We start from the raw sequence: 20,350 nt of genomic DNA, 5'->3' as shown, positions 1-20,350 counted from the left end.
ACCTTGTCTCTGGACTCCTCTAAAGCCAGATCCCATCACTCTCCTGGTGAATGCCGGTGCCCAGCCCCCGGCTCCCCTCCTCCCATCCCCACTCACCCCTCACTCATCTCCAGTTCTGAAGTGTCTGAATGCATGGTTCATAACAGAGCTTCCTCCGTGACAGCTTTCCCTGCACACCCTCAGCTGAGATCAAGAAGAGTGGGTGCCCTCGGTTACCCCAGCAGAGAGCTGGGGAGGCCAGGCCAAGGGCTTGCTTCGCAGCCAGCCCAAGAGAGCAAGAGTCTGGCCTGGCAAAAAGCAGAATTATCAATTAAAAAGGAAGAAAGGGAACATATTGGACCTGGGAGGAAATAAAAGACCCACCCAGTTGCCAGAGTGACGAATGAGACTGGGAGGTCCAGAAAATGTGAATTCCTGGGGCATCATCAGAAGGGGCCCCGATGGGCCAGGCTGGACACTATTGGAGGAGTGGAGACAGATGATTTCCATGCGTCAGGTTTGAGACCAGTCGGAACACTGCACAAAGCTAGACACAGTCTACTCTTTGTACTGGTATTTATCTAACTTGTCAATTTTACGGCCACATTACCTTCCGAGTGTGCAGGAGAGCAGATACTGGCGCTGTCAAGAGGCCTGGCTGCAGTTTGCTCAGCATAATGACAGATGCAAAAAACCAATGGCGAGGGGAGAGGGGCCTTCGGAGACCACAAAAGAGCCTTTATAATTACGCCTCTGCCTGCCTCGGGTGCCTGCGGAGCTGCCCAGCCAGCTTCAAGGGGTGCTGTCTCCCCCCACCCCACCCCCCGGATATGCGGACGTGCAGGGCAGCTGCTGGGCACGCGTCTGTTAATCACCCGGCGTGGACTTGAAGGGAGCTGTTTCGTGGCTGCCTAGCTTCTCCAGGCTAAATAGCTGCCTCCCTTTAACCTTTCTTCATGGGCCTGATTTTCCATCCCTTTAATCATCCCTGTCACTTTCTGCTGCAGTCGCCACTCTCACCACATCCCTCCCCCAGGGTGGAGATTGGAGCCAAGTGGAATAATGGGCCTCCAAGAGCTGCTCCGCGCTGACTCTCCTGCGGGTCCTGGGACATCCATGGACCTGGCTCACACATACCTGCCCCCCACCCCCACCCTGCCCAGGCTGAATGACCACGGCTCATGACCCAGATGGCACCTTCCCTCCTCTCTTGGATGCCCCTCAGACCCAAGAGTCTCCTCTGAGCTGATTCTCACCCTTCTCCTCCCCCTCCATTCTCACTGTCTTACCCCCACTCTGCCCAGATCCCCAGCCTATCATCTGCACCATGCAAATGGACCCTCCAGCCTGCTTCCCTGCAACCAGCTTCCCCTCCAAAACTGTTTTTTTTTTAAATATTTATTTATTTATTTGAAAAGCAGAATTACAAAGAGGCAGAGATACAGAGAGGTCTTCCATCTAGTGGTTCACTCCCCAAATAGCCACAACGGCCGCGAAACCAGGAGCCAGGAGCTTCTTCCAGGTCTTCCACGTGGGTGCAGGGTCCCAAGTACTTGGAACATCATCTACTGCTTTCCCAAGCACACAGGCAGGAAGCTGGATCAGAAGTGGAGGAGCTAGGGCTTGAACTGACACCCATATGGGACGCCCGCACAGCAGGCAGCAGCTTTACGTGCTATGCCACAGCACCAGCCCCTGCCTCCAAAACTCTTAAAAGCCAACTTTAGAAATGTGTTTTGAATCACATGTCATTTGTGCTGAGTCCTGCTCAAACTCATGGCTTCCTGTTGCTTTTTGTAGTATCACATAAACAGCTTGCCACATTCCAGGCCCAAGGTGCTGTCACCCCTTCTTTCACCCTAAGTCCAGATCCTTATTAAAAAAAAACCTTCCAGGGTGGCCAGTTAGCCTAGTTAAGACACCCACACCCCACATCAAAGGACCTGGGTTCAATGCCCAATTCTGGCTCCTGACTCCAGCTTCCTCCTAATGTAGACCCTGGGAGGCATTGGAACTGGTTCAAGTCTTTGGTTCCCTGCCACCAATATGGGCAACCTGGATTGAGTGACTGACTGACTCCCTGATTTCTGTCTCAGTCCAGGGACAATGCAGGCATTTGGCAGTGGGAGTGGGAAATAGTGAACCAGTAGAAATGATATCTCTCCCCCTCCCCTCTCAAATAAATATTAAAAATGAAAACAGTCCCTAGTCCATCTCCTCCTTACTCTGTCCACTCTTTACACATCCCCACAGCATTCCACTGGAGGCAGAATGTTTGGGGAATATTGATATTTACATGGTTAGGTTTCTTAGACTGCAAGCAACAGAAACTAACTCAAAGACCACCACAGGCCTCAGAAAGCACAAAAGAGGGCAGCTCCAAAGATCTTTCTAGAACACTGCATCAGATGATCAGCTCCTAATGCCTTCTATGCTGATCTGTTTCTGTTCAAGCTTCAGAATTTCAGGACCTAGAATCTGAACCAGTTCTGTGATGGGGAGAGGGGGCAGAGTCACGTGATCGGCTGCAGCTGCCCTAGCACCAGCACTTGGGGTGGGGGAAAGCTGCAAGATGTAGCAAAGAGAAATAAAGAATGCCAGTGAGATTTTGAGTTTCAGATAAACAACAAGTCACTGTCTGGACAAACATAATCTACGCAGTGTGTCCTGAATTTGTCTTCCCATTCTTCCTTCTCTCAGTTCCACTCTGCAGCCCTTCACCAGGTAGGTGTTCCCTTAGACTTGTGCCTGCATCCCTCTGACTGCAGCAACACACAGTGTCCCTTATACTTATGAGATTTCCTCAATCCCCTCTCAAGGTGGCTATGAATTTTCATTCTTTTTCTTTAATTTTAAATTTTTATTTATTTGAAAGGCATAGAGGCAGAAACAGGGCTAGAGAGATCTTTCATCTGCCAGTTCACCCCCACATGCCTGTCACAGCCGGGGCTGGACCAGGACAAAGCTAGGTGCCTGGAACTCAATCCAGATCTCCCATGTATGTGACAGGAACCCAAGTCCTTGAGCCACCACCTGCTGCCTCTCAGGATGTGCGCTAGCAGGAAACTGGATGGGAAACAAGGAGACAGGCCTCAAATCAGGTACTCTGACTTGGAATGTGGGCATCCCCAGTGACATCTTAACCCCTCCACCAAACACTGGCCTCCTTAATGTTAATAGCCCTGCCCACCTCATCGCAAAACTAAACATTAACAGACACAAATAAAAAGGTACATGTGCCTTTTGGCAATAATTTATTATATATTTCTTCTTTTCTTCTATTGAGAAAACCAACTTTCTTTGTCTTCTCTCTTTTCACAAATACTTACAAAGCCATCCTAATCATCTGTAGCATTTGTACACTTCTTTACAGCTTACTGTGCATTTTCACAGTCATTATTTCTTCCAGTATCATAATTCCTCAGTGAACTAAGTGGTTAGTTGGCACAGATAATATAGTCCCCCATTTCACAGATGAGAAATTAAGACTTTGAAAGGTAGGTCATAAAAGTTAATACAGACTCAAAGTTCTTTTTCTACATCAAGGGTTGGCAAATCTTTTCTTTAAAGGGCTGGATAGTAGTTATTTCAGGCTTTGTAAGCCAGATGGTCTTTACTGCAATGCCTCAACTCTTCCACTGGAGCACAAAAGCAGCCAGATAATATATGAATGAGTGGATGGATATTGCCAATACTGTGCAAGGGGACTTCAGAAATTTGTGGTCAAAATGAAATGAAAGAGTAAGTTTGTTTTGGTGCACAGAAATTTTCAAATCTACCTATATTTTTTCGCCGGAAGAATTTTTTAATGAACTCTTTGAAGACTCCTTTTATGTGTGGATTTCAAAAAAATCAAAATAATTTATACTTTAATTTCATTTTCCATGAATTTTTGGAGGCACCCTGGTATTTATAAAAACAGGCCAAGGGGTCATATTTAGCCCATGGGTTGTTCTATGCCAACTATCCCATGCTCTACATCACACAATAAACTAGCAAATCTGTGGCCCATTTTAGCTGTGAGGACTGGGTTTAGCTCCTTCTTCAGCTGACAGAGTGGAAAGACTGACTCAAATGAACTCCCAAGGAGGGAAGGTGCCCCCTGAGAAAACACCTGATGTACTGTATAACCCATCACTATTTATAGACCCTGGACAGTGAGAATTAGGACTGTGTATAAACACAGGGCAAGGAGACCAACTGCTTAAATGACTGGGGTTGCAAATCCTCAGGCCTCCTGATTGGCTTCTTGGAACTTGAATTCGTACTTAGAAGCCAGTGGAATGTGAGTCATGCCTCATGAAGTGTCATTATATCTTTAAGTGGGCTCCGTAGGTGCACAAGTGTGTGCACATCCAAGCATAAAGGCAAAAGACTTTAGGGATCAAGTGGCCCAAATCCTTCATTGACAAATAAGAAAAGTGAAGCCCAGAGACCTCTCCTTGGTTGACCATGATGCCAAGGAGTTAGGATTCATATTGTTATTATAATTATTTATAAAGCTGATAGTAATATAGGGCCCAGCACCGTGGCGCAGTAGGTTAATCCTCTGCCTGCAGCGCCGGCATCCCATGTGGGCGCTGGTTCTAGTCCCCGCTTCTCCTCTTCCAATCCAGCTCTCTGCTATGGCCTGGAAAAGCAGTAGAAGATGGCCCACCTACATGGGAGACCAGGAAGAAGCACCTGGCTCCTGCCTTTGGATTGGCACAGCTCTGGCCATTGCAGCCATTTGGGAAGTGAACCAACAGAAGGATGACTTTTCTCTCTGTCTCTCCTTCTCACTGTCTGTAACTCTACCTCTCCAATAATTAAATAAATGGTAATATAAAAATGATAATAGTCTTGACCCTAACACATATTTATAAGATTTCCTTGGATCTCAATGCATTTTTTCTAAAAAAAAAAAAAAATGTACTTATTTATTTGAAAGGTAGAGTTACAGAGAAGCAGAGGCAGAGAAAGAGAGAGGTCGTCCATCTGCTGGTTCACTCCCTAGATGGCCACAATGGCCAGAGCTGCACTGATCTGAAACCAGGAGCCAAGAGCTTTTTCCAGGTCTCCCATGTGGGTGCAGGGGCCCTGGCACTTGAGCCATCTTCTGCTGCTTTCCCAGGTCACAGCAGAGAGCTGGATTGGAAATGGAGCAACCGGGATTTGAATCGGTGCCAATATGGGATGCAGACACTGCAGGAAGTGGCTTTATCCACTACTGAACAGCACCGGACCCCAATGTATTTCAAATAAAGAATAAAAATTGTGCTTATCCCAAAAAAGCCTTACATGAGATCAAATCAACAGAAGCACTCAAGATTTGGTCTTCTGTAGACTTCTGTATGTCCCAAAGGTAGAGCTGTCTGGAGACACCAAGAACCACCTGCAGATTTCCTAAAAATAATCTAAAAAGGACAAGTGAGACAGCCCAATTTAGAGGGCACACGATAACATTTGGGCTTTGAATGCCCCTGGCTCCACCCTTCAGAATATGTGTGACACTGAATAAATAATTTAAATTCCCTAAACCCCAATGTTATCATTCACAAAATTAGCATAATACTAGCACTTACACTGTAAAGGTAACGTGATAGTGCGATTAAATGAGGTAGTATATGCAGAGCACCTACTAGCAACACTCAATAAATACGCGCTGTTTTTGCAGTGGTGGTTGTTGACACCTCAAGCATTGTTCCTGAAGTCCAGCTCTGATTTTGAGTTCCTTCCTCTTTTTCTGACTGTGAAACAAGGATAATCATTGAGCAAGAGAGACAGACAATGAAGTTAGTTAGGACTTGGCTCTTTCCCCAGAGCCACAGTCTGCCTGAAGTGATCTCCAAGCTCAGAGACAAGGTGGCTTTTCCCACCAGGGTTTTTTCTGAGGGCACAACTGGGAGGCTTGCCTGAAACAGGTCATGGGTAGTAGCAGGTGAGAGTCACAGAGAATTAGGGGAACAGACCAGGAAGTGTGAAAAAGGCTAACACGGTGTTCTTTGTGGACAGTCTTTCTGATACCATGATTTTGTGGGCAAACTGTGTCCTCCCTTGCAAGCCCTGCAAGTTGAAGGCAAGGGAAATCCGTTTCTACAGCAAAAAGACCAAGCACTCTGGGCAGATCCTGGATAAGTGTCATCCTTCAGGACACCTGAAGGGACCAGATGGCAGTGTTGGCAACATTTCCATGCCATTTAACAACAACTGCAAAAAAAGACCAAGACAAAAAGCAGACCACCTAGAAGCTCATTTTCCTGGTGATGGAGAAACGTGCTCCACAAAACAGCTCTTTCTCCCCTTACCCGTGTTACTTGGCAGCCACAGAGAACATTTGACAAAAAGTTCCAGAAGGGCTTGATATTGAGTTTGAAAAGTACGAATTCCCACAACAATCAGTGACTAAAGTAGCAATATTTTAGCCCTTCACAGGAATCTGGTTATTATTACCATTAATGCCAAGTATTTTCTTTCTATTCTTTTTGATTTAAGGTCATTTTCTCTGTAAAAGGCCTGCTTTGTTAAGCACTACGCAGTGACGCTGGTTTCAGGAGAAAGAGGACCAGGCAGGTTGGGAAGGTATCAGGTTATCCTGAAACATTAGAGGGCCTGGGTGTGAAGAAACTCTTTGTGTTTGGCTCTGAACCTGATGCGCTTCTCTGGACTTCGTTTTCTCTTTCAGTGTACTGACTTTGGTATTGTCCACCCTGCCCGTGATAACACCTCTCTGGAGCGTGTTCATTGCCCAGGAAAGGCCTCAGGATGCTGTACCTGTCTGGTCAGGCCTGGCTGTGATCTGGCCACAGGAGGCTCAAGTGAGTGCTCATGTCTGAGGGGTGATCCCAGGATCCGGGCTCACAGTCACACAGTGAGAAAGAGCAGATCCCAAGAGAGGGAAGTAGCTTGCTCAGTGATACACAACTGAGGGCAGTTTTGCCCCGCAAAGGACATTTGGCAATGTCAGGAGATGGTTTTTATTGCCACAACTCAGGGCAGAGGTGCAGTCACATCTACTGAGTAGAGGCCAGGGATGCTGTCAAACATCCATAGCACACAAGACAGTCCCCAAAACAGGTGTATTCAGCTCCAAGTGTCAGCAGTACTAAGGCTGAGAAACCCTGAGACAGCAGACACAGAGATCCAAACATGGGCGGGTCCCTTGCCACCTACCAGCCTTATGTTGTCTCACTCTGCCTCACTCTCTGAACTCCAAGTGCACAGACACTTTCCAGCTCTCTTTTGTTGTTCTTGTTCATTTTATTTGAAAAGCAAAGAGACAGAGGCCGAGAGACAGAAAAAGATCTTCCATCCATTCCACCAAAACTGCCAACAACCAGAGTTCAGTCAGGCCACAACCAAGCACTCAGAACTCCAAACAGGTCTCCCATGGGGGTACCAGAGACCCAAGTGCTTGAGCCACTGCCTACTGCCTCCCAGGTTGTACATTAGTAGGAAGCTGCAATTAGAAGTGGACTTGGGACTCGAACCAGACCCTTCGATATGCAGTGCATGCATCCCAAGCAGCATCTTAACCACTGTACCAAACTCTCATCCCTCACTTTCCATATACCCTCAGCATATTTATATCCTTCTTCCCACTGGGCTCTTCTGTCCCATTTCATCAAGTTAAGACTTTCTTGGCCAGCGCCGTGGCTCACTAGGCTAATCCTCCGCCTGCGGCACCGGTACTCCGGGTTCTAGTCCTGGTTGGGGCACCGGATTCTGTCCTGGTTGCTCCTCTTCCAGTCCAGCTCTCTGCTGTGGCCCAGGAGGGCAGTGGAGGATGACCCAAGTGCTTGGGCCCTGCACCCGCACGGGAGACCAGGAGAAGCATCTGGCTCCTGGCTTCAGATCGGCACAGCACGCCAGCCATGGCGGCCATTTTGGGGGGGTGAACCAATGGAAAATGGAAGACCTTTCTCTCTATTTCTCTCTCACTGTCTAACTCTGCCTGTCAAAAAAAAAAAAAAAAAAAGACTGTCTTCTCGTCCCCACCCGCATCTCAGTACCATACCTACATTGAGAAGTCATCCATCAAGACCAAGTCAAATCCCCTATCACATATTCCCTCCCCTCTTATTCTTTTTGGTAAGGGTTTGGAAAGTATTTACATGGCTTTATGACCTCCCCAAGCTCCCTGGCTCATAGCTCTCATGTCTAAGGGCTAGCAGTGCTAACTCTGGAGTCAGCTGGCTTGCATTTGACTCTGAGCCCTGGCATATTCTAATTGTGCAACCTTGGGCAATTTACTTGACTTCTCTGTGTCTTTGTTTTCTTACATCTAATGTAAAGATAACTAGCTCACAGGGATACCGTGAGGATTAAAAGAGACAGGTTTATAATGTGCTTTGGACAGTGTCAGGCCCATCATGGAGACTGTATAAAAGTTAGCTGTTACTGCAACTTCAAGAATAAAAACTGTTATTTTGAGACATGTAGCTACAAGATAAGGAAAATATGCAACATATTCCCTCCTCAGCAGCATGACCCTACATGACTGTCTTTTCTCAGCCCAAGGAATCAGAGCTCAGATCATTTGAGGTGGGGGAGTTGAAGTCAAACTTGTACTATTTGCAGGTAGAGAAATTAAGAGTCAGAGGAGTTAAGGGATTTGGAAAAGGTCACATGGCGTGTTTTTCCCATCTGATCTCTCTCCCATCACATCCCTTCTCCCTCCCTCCCCCTCCCCTTTTGAGGTGGTGACCAATGTGACTCCTGATCAACACTAGGTGAATTATCCCTTAGCAACTATCTCCATCTGACAAGTCCCGGCTCCCCAGCCTTTCTACAAAAGACCTAGGAGTTATAAAATCCAAACTTATCAGCACAAAATACACCAAGCAGAACGCAGCAAGGTTTCTCATCTGAGATTTAGGGTGCGTGAACAACAGCCTACAAAAAAAAATAATAAAGTAGACTAAATGCAAACAATAACCTAAATAAATTAAGAAAACATTAGCACAGTCGCCTGCAGCTTTCTGCCAATAATTCACTGATTCTGAGACAGGGCTGCAGAATGCCACTGCGGGGCTGCACAGGCAGGATCATATCTCATTTACCTAAAATCCACCCCCAAGCCTTATTTACCCTTCGACTTCTCAACCTCTCCTTGCTCTTGTTTCTCCCCCTGGGGGTTTTTGTAAGCTCACTGTTGCCCAACTCTGTAATGTTTTATCTCCAACAGTTCCCAGGTCCTCAGACCTCTGAAGAGCAGGGTAGCATTCAGATCAGGGGTAACAACAGCCCCTGACCGCTTAGTCCAGCCACAGCTGGGGAACCCAGCCTTTAAAAGGGACATGAACAGGGAGCAGGTGTTTAGCCTCGCCGCTAAGATAATCACATCTCACGTAGGTCGGAGTGCCTGGGTTTGATTCTTGGTGTGGACTCCTGGACTCCAACCTCTTGCCAATCCAAACCCTGGTGGGGAGGGGGCAGCTGTGATGGCTCAAGTACTTGAGTTTCTGCCATCCACATGGGAGGCCTGGATTGAGTTACCAGTTCTTGACTGTTGCAGCTTTTTGGGGGAGTGAACCAGTGGATAGGAGCTCGTTCTCTCTCTCTCTCCCTCTCTCTCTCCCTTGCTCTGTCTCTCTTGCTTTCTCTCACTCCCACCTCAAATAAATAAATAAAATCATTTAAAAAAAAGAAAGACATGAACAAACTGGGATACCATAGAAATATAGCAAGATGAAATGCTTCATTGCATGAGGATGACTGGGTAGAGAAGACCTGGGGGGGATAAGGACTATTGCAGCTGTTTCAAGGGCTATTGGGTTTTCAACTTAAGTAACATTGCAGACTATGCTAACATGAACTTCTACTCCCCCAACTAACCTACAAAAACACAAATACCAAGTGTGTGTGTGTGTGTGAAATATATATGTATGTGTATATACACACACACACAATGTTTTCTTTCCCCCTAGCTTCAGATTCCCTACTAGAAGATCAGGGCATAATTAAAAGGTGGGAACTTTCAGCTTCACAACCTCACTCCCCAGGCTTCAGGGAGGGAAGAAAGGCTGAAGGTTGAGTTCACCTTTCATTGACCAGTGAGTTAATCAACTCTGCCTACCTAATGAAATTCCCACAAAACTCCTAAAGGACAGGGTTCAGAGCTTACAAACGTGCTGGAAGAGTGTGCGCCCATGTTCACAGAGATCAAAGCTCCTATGCTCAGAGCCAAACCTTGACCTTTGTCTCTCTTCAGCTGCCCATTCATCTGTATCCTGCACCAAAACACTGATCCGTTGAGAATGAAGCATCTCCCAGAGTTCTATGATCCATCCCAGCAGATTATCAAACCTGAAGGGGAGGGGTGGTGTGGACTCCAACTTTGTAGCCAAGTCACAGAGAAATGTGAGTACCCTGGGCTCCCAGCACCTGTGCCTGGTGTCTGAAGTGAGGAAGTCTTGTGGACGGAGCACTTACACCTGTGAAGTCTGATACTAACTCCAGGTAGTCGGAGTCACAGAGTCAGAAATGGTTCTTAGTGTGGGGAAAACCACCCGTTCAAAAACACCAGTTCAAAACTGGTGAAATTCACAGCATCCTAAAAAGGTAACACTACAAGGAGAGAATTTGAATGTATGTGACTTTTAAAACATTAAAAGATTAATTAAAGAACATAGTCAATATCATAGAAAGTAGGAAAGAATCAAAGAAATTGAGATTCAAGCAATAACATTAAGATTTTAATACATACCAATCGTAACTGCATTCCAATAATAAATATAAATATAAAGCATTAAAGTTACCTGATAAAAGAAGCACTAAGATCAAGTGAGAAGTTAAACTTTTTTTTATAGTAGACACACTTAAAACACAAAAAGATTGGAAGTAATGAGACTGGAAAAAATATACCCAGTAATCATTACCCAAAAAGACAAGGAATGAAGTATTATTTAAAAAGAGAGGAAATGATGAAAAATGCAGCAAAGAAGAATCCCTGGGGGAAACACAACAACCCTAAACTTGGATATACCTAAAAACTTAGCCTAAAATAAAAAAAGAGAGAGTAACTGGATAAATTCACGGTAGTGAGATTTTCAGGAAATGGGAACAGATTTATCCTGAGTAGATCCGAAAGCTGAGACAAATGAGGGGAAGTCTTCAACTCCACCTGTGGAGTCAATTGCTACTTTCAAAGCTGCCCAGGGTTGAGACGGGTGGCCTTGGAGAGAACGAGAGCTCCAGAAACAGGACGGTTCTAAGGACAGTTCTGATCATTTAATGAGACTAGTGTCCAAAAATTCAAGTACAATTGCTTAGCTCCATAAGGGTAGGAGCCATGTCTGTCTGTTCACCACTATATACTCAATGCCTGGAATGGAACACAGCACACAACAGGCGTGCAGTAAGTGTCTGTTGTATGAATGGATGAATTACCCAGACAAGAAAATGGATAAAATCACCTATAAAATGGCTCAGATTCAGATGCGCAGTTGTCTGCTTTTGGCCCTGCCTCCCTCCTGTGGCCTCCCGATGACCTGAACCCCAGAGACCCAAGGCCAAGACAGAGAGGCAAGGCAGGGGGAGGAATGGACAGAAAGGGAAGAGAGAATCCCAGAGGATGGAGGCCAGCTCCACAGGAGCTTCCAAGAGCCTTCCAGCCAGACATTCCACTGGGCCACTAATTGCCCTGGCCCTGGGCCTGGAGGGAGGTGGCCACTGGGCAGCCTGTGGCAGGACTTGTCAGTCAGCACTTCTTGTCTGTTGTGCCTCCCGCTGGCAGGGAGAGTCAAGACTGTGACTGCGTCACTGGGTCTATCAGACCCAGAGACCAAGCTCCTCCCACATCCTGGGTTCTGGGAAACAGATGAAGTCCCCATTTGTAGGGATTCTTTAGATCCAGAAGGAACTGGGGACCTGCCAGTCTAGTGGAGAGATAGGGCTCAACCTTGACGCCCCTGGAAGGAATGCTACTACTGCCACTCTCTTTTGAAAGAAATCTGCTCTGACACAGAAGACACGGCCCCTTGCTCTATCACTCTTGCCGTCCCACCCACAAGACCAAGGAATGAGGCTAGGGCAGGCCCCTTTGTGTGATGAATGGAAACCATGAGCACAGCGCCAGGAGGCCTGGGGGGTTTGGGGGGGGTGTTCCCACAGCCCCGCTTCAGGACCCCTTCCCTCCCTGTGTCCCCAGGGGCAGGAGTCCTGAGCAGGAGTCTGTCTCACACACTGGAATGTCAGCCCTTTTGTTAGTGCTCCCTCCCCCCCCCACCCTTCCCCCGCCAGCTCTGCTTTTGTTCCTTTTGCCACTCAGTTCCCCTCCCCCACCTGCCATTTCCCAAGACCAGACTCCACAGCCCACTGGTGATCTTGTTTTACATGAAGCATTTCCAAAAGAGACCGAAAAATCCTTTCCAGGAAAATGCCATTTTTAAAATTCAGCTCCAGACACTGTGGCAACATTAGGAAAACAAAGGACTTGGCAGGGAGGTTTTGTGAATAGGGACTTTCTCTCTAAAATACCTTTCCCAAATTGCCTCCAGTGGGAACCACTCCAAGGGTCAGCTGGGGAGCACCCCGGCGATTTCAGATACAGATGTACTTTCTGCCTTTTACAGCATCCCAGCCCTCTCCCTACCTGGGATGGCCCTGGAGTCTTCCCCCACGCTTTAGCCAAAGGCCCCCAAAGGAAGCAGCTGTCTCTGGAAGGTGGGGAAATAACACTGCCTCCTCCCTTCAGAAGGGACCTCCGGAGCCAGCATTGTGGTGCAGTGTTAAGCTGCTGCCAGGGACACCAGCAACCAATGTGAGCGGCAGTTCAAATCCCAGATGCTCCACTTCCGGTACAGCTCCCTGCTGATGCACCTGGAAAAAAACAGCTGCTGGCTCAAGAGCATGGGCACCTGCCACCCATGTGGGAGACCTGGATGGAGTTCTAGGCTTCCAGCTTTGGTTTGGACCAGTGCTGGATGTTGTTGCTGTTTGGGGAATGAACTAGTGGACAGCAGATAGAAGATCTCTTTCTCTGTCTCACCCTCTCTGTGTCACTCTGCCTTTCAAATAAGTAAAATAAATCTTAAAAAAAAAAAAAAGGAGTGGCGGGAAAGATCCCTCAGCCCCTTTTCTTGCCACCATTCCTAAGAAGAGAGGCCCAGCTGGGGCCAGAGGGACTTAATTTACCTAGTGGAGGACTTGTCTCCTCTTCTCAGCCATGTGAGAAAAATGCATGCTCTCTCTTGGAGCACACACATGTAATAAGAATGATAACTGCCATTATTTATTCAACATCATGTATCCACCACTGACCTAGTCTTTATATTTGTTATTACCTCAATCAATTCTCCTAACAACTGTGATAGGCTGAAGTGTGTCTCCCTCAAAAGCATATGATATAATGCTAAGCCCCAGGACCTCAGAATGTCACCATGTTGGGATATAGAGCCTTCCAAGAGATAATTTAATTAAAAATGGATACCTAATAAGGTAGACCCTAATCAGTGCACATACAGAGAAAGGGGCCGTGTGAGGACACAGTAAGACAGCGGCCATCAGCAGGTCCAGGAGAGAGGCCTCAGAAGGACCCAAACCTGCTGACATCTTGATCTTGGACTCCCAGGCTCCAGAACCATGAGAAATAAATTTCTGTGTTTGAAGTCACCCAGACTAGTATTTTATTATGGCAGCCCTAGCAAACTAGCATAACACCCATAAGGTTGCTAGGATCAAAATCAACATCTTTCAGAGGGCAAAGCAGTCTGAAGAGATTAGAAACTTGCCCAGCAAGCAAACAGCAGAGCTATTGAGAAACACCTGTCTGATCCAGAACACACCTCTGCCCATCGCCTCTCTTCTGTGCTCTGCTAGGCAGGTGCACTTTCCATTCACTTACTTCTGCATAACAAACCACCCCCACAACTTAATGGCTTATAACAAGTTTATTTGGCTCATGAATCAGTCATTTGAGCAAGGTCTGTTGAGGATGACCCATTCCTGCTCCATTTGGTATTAGCTAGAAGGCCAGACAGAATCGTCTGAGGTCTTGCTCACTCTTTTGTCTGGCGATTGACATGGAGGGTAGCTGGGACTTCTGTTCCAAAACTTCATCTGGCCTCTGTATGTAGCCTGCGCTTCCTCCCAACATGGCAGCTGGTTCCATGGGCAAGCATGGAGCTGGGCAGGGGCTGCATCACCTGTTCTCACCAGCCCCGGAAGACACTCAGCACCACTTCAACATTATCTTCATTTTAGAAGCAAGCCACCGAGGTCGGTGCTGCCTTTTGAGGGAAGGGGTATCAAGGCATTTGCAGATGTGTTTCAAAAACACTACAGTGCTGGTGCCTTTGGCATGGTTGTCCATATGTTGTTAAGTGTTCAGTTTCCAGAAATGCTGTATCACTGAAAGAGTATCAGACCAGAAGTTCCAGAGACTTCCAGTTGTCTGGGGCTGAGATTCCAAAAGACATCTGTGGGTGGGAAGAACATTGCCTGCTTGCTCACCCCGCTGTAGCCACCTTTCTGTATATGGGACCAAAGTCACTTAACCCCATTCTGGTCTCAAAAACAAATACTGATCTCAGCCCAAAGGTATTTTAGGATGCTGCTCCCTAGTTACTGTATTTGGGTTTTGGTGATGACACCCTGGGTTCTACCTAATCCTGTGCCCAGATAGCCATCTTGGAAATGGAGCAGTCCAGGTATTGAGCACTCCTTCAGTGCTGGGCACTAACCCAGGCGCTTTGTGTTTGCTACTTCACTTAGTTGTCATTTCCACCCCATGAAGAAGGAAACACTATTATTCTCATTTTACAGATAAACGAGTGGAAACTCGTGGGAGGTAACACGCCCTAAAGTTAATAAAGGACAAAGCCAAAACTACAAGTTGTGCTCTAGCCAGTTCTATTCCTGCAGGAACTAGTGTCCTGTCTGCAGACCCCTGCACCTCTGTCCAGTATCCAGGTCTGCTCCCTGCCATAGGCTTCCTGCAAGCCCCACTGCCCACCAGGACAGCTGATGGCTTCTGGGGTGTCCAGCTCTGCTCCTCTCACCTTTGGGGGCTTCATCGTGCTTCCTACTGGACCTTAATCCCACCCCACTATAAACTATTCACCAGCCTTCTGCCTGGAGCTGGTAGCCACGCCATGTTCATCCTCCAGATCTAAGTCCATACTCCAGCCCTTTGCACCTGCCCCAGCTATCTAGATCAACTGGACAGTGCTCTGGCTGGCTAGAGGGGAAGACCAAACAAGAACATCATAAATGAAAACAGCACAGGTCCTGGAGTCAGACCAATCTGTATCCAAATCCTAACTCTACCATTTATTACTTGTTTGTAAAATAACGAGGCCCTTGTTGCTTCATTGTGAGGATTCTCAACGAGTTAATGCACGCACAGAACTTGGCGTAGTGCCTGGTACATAATAAATGCTTAATAAATATTAGTTATCTTTGCTGTTCTTATTATCAATAATATTTGTAAAAGATCCACTAGAGAGCCTAGCATATGGTAGGCATTCAAAAAACGATAGCTGTTAATCTCATTGTTTAAGTCCTGGAAAGGCTACAGGAATTCAGAGAAGGGCCAGATAACAAGGTAGCGAAGACAGAAAACAGACTGCCCAAGCAACTGCATAGATCTGCAGATCTCTGTCTAATCCTAGAGCTTGGGTATGACTGGCCTTGATTAAGTGGAAACACCTCCCTACAGAACTCTCATCTTCATCTGCCTCAATTAGGAGATGACAAGAGCTTCCTGAACCTGGAAGCTCCTGGGAAAAGGAATTTCAAGAAAGAAAACCCGAAACACCCCCAGTCTGATTTCTGCTCAGAATCTTCCATTGCAGCTGCACAAGTCACTGGCCGCCATGTCATACCCTGCTCATCTAGTTGTCAAATGGGTCTAGCGTTTCACAGGCTTCCTCTGAGGTTGTAAGTGCTCAGAAAGTCAGGGAACATGATCAAAATAGATGTCACTCTCTCAGCCTCAATGCCACTCTAGATTGAGCTATTGACAAGAACAACAATCAGGTAGACAGAATGCAGGCATCAGATTTACAAAAAATGAGCCATCACATAGCAACACATACATATGCACACACATGCATGTGGACACACGCATTCTCACTCCTGGAAGAATTTGAGGGCTGCAGTACTGTTGTTGTCCTCTTCAATTTAATTTTACTGCTGCTCCTTTCCCAGGATCATCACAGCCAGATCTGCCAATGCTCACAGGTCCTGAGTCAATGCCGATGGAGCTGGGGAGTATATAAAATTTGAACAGACACAAGGGCTTAGAATAATGTCACCAGCTCAGTTACAGCTGCCTGGCCTCTGTGCTCCTCCTGATTTTCCTTCAGGCCAGATGATCAATGAGGTGATAGGTATTTCCCCCAGACCACTCTCATTTCCCTCTTCCAATCATACCTGGATCTGTTGCCCTCTGGATTGACCTCCAAGAATCCACACCACTGCTCGTGTTGCCTCTCAGTCAGAGCTCTCCCCTCCCCTGGCCAACCTGGGCCCATTCTGGTACTATCAGTCTCCTCTGCCTTGGCCCCTAGGTCCTCATTTTGCCTAAGGACCAGTTCTCCTCTGTATTAGTCAGCTATGCTGTGATAATGCTATGTAATAAACAGTCACCAAATCTTAGTGTCTTATACAAAAGACATTTTCTCCTTCTCACTCACTCTGTGGGCTGGGTGCAGGGGCTCTGATTTAGGCAATGGGTTGGGTACAGATTAGTTCTATGTCCTCCTGGGGCCAGCAGCTACCCAGGACAGAGTCTTCTCATTGTGGGTAGAAGAAGCCTGAGAAAGAGCTCATGGAAAATTCCCATGATTTTTAAGGCCTCCACTCAGAACTGGCCTGTTGTCAAGACGGTCATATTCCACTGGCCAATGCAAGTCAACTTGCCAAGCCCACAATTGAAGGGATGGAATTCACACTCCATCTGTTCCAATAGAGTATGTGCAAATGGACATGTAACTGTATTACAGAGAGGCTGTGAAGAATTGGAAATGATCATCCTACATTTCTTAGCCCAGATGCCTGTTTTGAGCTCACCTGAAGGAATGTCCATCTTCTGTTTGCCTGCTAGACCTCCTCACTCCTTATCCCAGCTCACTGGCCACTTGACTGTCAGCCACTGGCTGTCACCAGCATCACCAGCTGTAAATACCCACCTGATGGTTCCTCCTGAATCCTCAGAAAAGCCTGCCAATCAGCTCATCAGTCCCTAGTTTATTTTGGCCTCAGAAGGGACTAGAAACAAGAACCTGAATGTTGGCAAACTGTTGGGCGCCAAGGTAGCATTTCTGCTCTCTCTCTCTCACTGTATGCTAGCTATCTCGGCACACCTGCTCCACTTTCCCCCTGGGCTCCAGTCTTCTCTGCTTCTCCACTGGTGGAATGGGGCCTGCTCCAGCCCTGGGGCTACAGCAGCTTCACCTTCAGCACCATCCCCTTTCTGCAGCGTATCCCAGGGTCTCTCATCCAAGATCTCAGAAAACACCAAAGTCAACCATGATAGGGATCATGGACTACAGGTAGGGTTGCCCACCCCTCTAGATGGAGAAGAGTATGGGAAGAGCAAGACCCCAAGGAAAGATGAAAACCAGAAGCTTCCAACTGGAGTCCTCCATGTTGACTCTGGCCTGAAGTTGGGTTTTGTTTGGCCCATACGATTTTTCTTAATGTTTTGAATTCCTTGACAAAATTCAGAAATTGAGAGTTCATAGAGAATCCAGATTTTTTTTCTTAAAAAAGTAAAAGATCTCAGATGGAAGGAAATATCAGGAAGTGCTGTGATCCTGATATTCTTCTCTTCCTTGAGCTAGCTGCAGGGTATATCACCACATTCTATTCATGAAAAATTCATCAAATCATACACTTAAAAATATACCCACTTTTGTATATGCACATTACACCTTGGTTACATCTCGAAAATTTAGAAGGCCTGCAATGGAATCACAGTCCAGAAAGTGATGAGTCCACCTGAGCTGAGTAGCCTTCCATGTGACCATACACTTCTCCCCCACTCCCCATCCTCTACCTATCACTGAGCCTGAGGAGCAATCAACAATGATCATCATGTCGACTGTGTTTTTCTTGTAATAGAGTTAATAAGAAAAGTCACACACACACACACACACAAACAACACAATCAAAGGAAGGAAACCAAAGAGCATCAAAGAGAGCCGTGTGTTTGCATATTTGCAGGAAAATAGAAAAGAGCCTTTTTTCTTGCAGAAATTAAAAACATTCTTCTAAGCTTGACATGCAAATAAAGTGTGTCAGTATCAAAAGACTGCAACCAAAGAAGCCATGACTAGTATATGGAAACCTAAGGATCTAAAATAAAGGACTGACGTTTCAACATGTTTTCTTTTTCCATGCAAATAAAACAAGTGATGCAACTGTGAAATGAAGTTACAGAGGAGGTGAAAATACTGCTCAAGCATTGCAACCTTTTATGAATGGGGAGTTTATATTTAAAAAAATTACTAAAGACACAGAAATTCATGCCTTGAACAAAAACAAGTATTTGCAAATGGAAGACTAAACAGAAAGGCTATTGCTTGGCAAGATGACGACATGACTGAAAACTTACAGGACAAGTTGGTGAAAAAGTTAAATCATTTGTGGCATTTCCTAGTGAAGCTTGTGAGAGCCCAGTTAAAATAATACCACCCAGTCAGTTGTATTTATTTATGGTTCCAAAGAGACTTCAACGTGATTGGAGAACTTCTGGTATGGTGTCCATCACAGGCACAATTTCAGGAAATGACTTAGCTTTGTGTGTTGGGAAGTCATGAAAAATGTGAAACAGACAGGTCAAAATTAGTAGCCTGGCTACAAAGATGGTCAGCATTAACACTGACCTTGTGGTGAAACTTAAATCCAAGGTGGCGTATTTTGCACAATCATGGAAACGAAATAATTCATCAGGAATTGCCTTATGCTAAAAAGTTAAGATGAAATATATCATGAGCCTAGTAAGCTGGATTCACTCCCATGGCTAAAAGCATAGACAGTTCAATTCTCTACTTGACAAACTAGCTACGCAGTAGTCATAACATTTATCTATTCTAATAAATGTAGGTCAATTAGTGTGTAAGTTGGGGTCTCTAATTTGTATGATGGCAAACAGTTGAAAAAAATGATTACTGTGTTTATGAAAATATTCATTCCAATTTACTAGCAATGATTGGATCAAAGTATTGTTGGCCTTTTTAGTAAATATCACAAACCATCTAATCCTTTTGGGTACTTCTCTCTGAGAATCTTCACAGGTATGCAAATGAACTATTCAATTCGTTCATTCTTTGTGAAATTATATCTTAGGGAAACTCATTTAGCCAAGAATAATCTAGCCTACTTTCCTATGCTGAAATCAAATTTCAGAAATGAAAGAGATCACTTAAACTGCTCTCCCAAAATTGTGGACTTGAAGAAAGGATTCCAAAAAAGATTCTAATTTCATGAAAATTTTATTTCTCAATTAATATTGTGCCATAAGTGGAATTTTCAAAACAACATTCAGTCTCCAAAACTAAGTTTTGCAACATCAGAATGCCAGAATCTTAAGGTTACCCTAAATATAAAAACCATCGTACAAAGATTCTATCCATGCTCAGCCATGAACAGCTGTTTTCCATTATGAAACTAAATAAAACTATTGCTCTCAGTTAAGATTCAAGGTTGAATTCTATACAGCACATCGCAACATGAAATGCAAGACTCAACATTGACATGTTGGGGCAAAAGAAAAAGTGTCACATTTCTGGATCTAAAGCAAAATAGTAATGAGATATGAAAGAAAAAAATTAATAATTACATGTTTCTATTTTTTGAATGTTATGTTTTTCAATTTTGAACTTAATATATAATCTCTAATATCATACATGTTTGTATTATGTTATGTACTTATGTCATAGTTAAGTAAAAATGAAAGGAAGTTTGATTACATTTCTGGCAGTTGATTTTCCTTACACCCAGTGTACTTCACTCATGTTTGCTGCCTTTCTGAAATCTGTAAGAATCTGAGTTTGCAACCTCTGGAGCACACTCTGCACATATATCACTTTCCAGAAAAAAAGTATCTCATTGAAAAACAGTATGTGTTTACTTGCTCAATAATGAAACATAGAAAATCCAGAATAGAATAAACGACTGCCTGCTGTACCATTTGAGAGTACTCACCCCCAAAAAAGGCATTTGTAGGATACATAGTAAATTTTAACTACAAATCAAGTCATACTGTGAAGAACCTTTTACAAATTCCTCATTTTAAATGTCCTATAGGAAGAAATGTTCATGGTTACATGTTATTCTATAATATAGCTGTAATGGAACTGACTTATTTACCATTGTTGCATATTTAGGCTTCTCCCATTTTTTAAGCTACTGATTGTGTTGCCAATCCTGGCTCCATCCTTTT

The 20,350-nt window shown here is 45.3% G+C and overlaps 1 long non-coding RNA gene across 5 annotated transcripts in view; it reads right to left on the bottom strand.

Moving 5' to 3' along the window:
- Positions 1 to 15,206: 15,206 nt before the first annotated feature.
- Positions 15,207 to 20,350, bottom strand: part of LOC149128135 (uncharacterized) — a 46,001-nt gene continuing 40,857 nt past the window's right edge. For all 5 annotated transcript variants that reach the window (XR_016229424.1, XR_016229423.1, XR_016229425.1 and 2 more), the window contains one exon: positions 15,207 to 16,166. This is a non-coding gene — a long non-coding RNA (uncharacterized LOC149128135). The remainder of the gene's footprint in view (positions 16,167 to 20,350) is intronic.

Source organism: Oryctolagus cuniculus, chromosome 2 (genome assembly GCF_051225735.1).
Source record: "Oryctolagus cuniculus isolate XC-2025 breed Fujian yellow rabbit chromosome 2, ASM5122573v1, whole genome shotgun sequence".
NCBI lineage: Eukaryota > Metazoa > Chordata > Mammalia > Lagomorpha > Leporidae > Oryctolagus > Oryctolagus cuniculus.
This window is presented reverse-complemented; position numbering and strand designations above follow the sequence as displayed.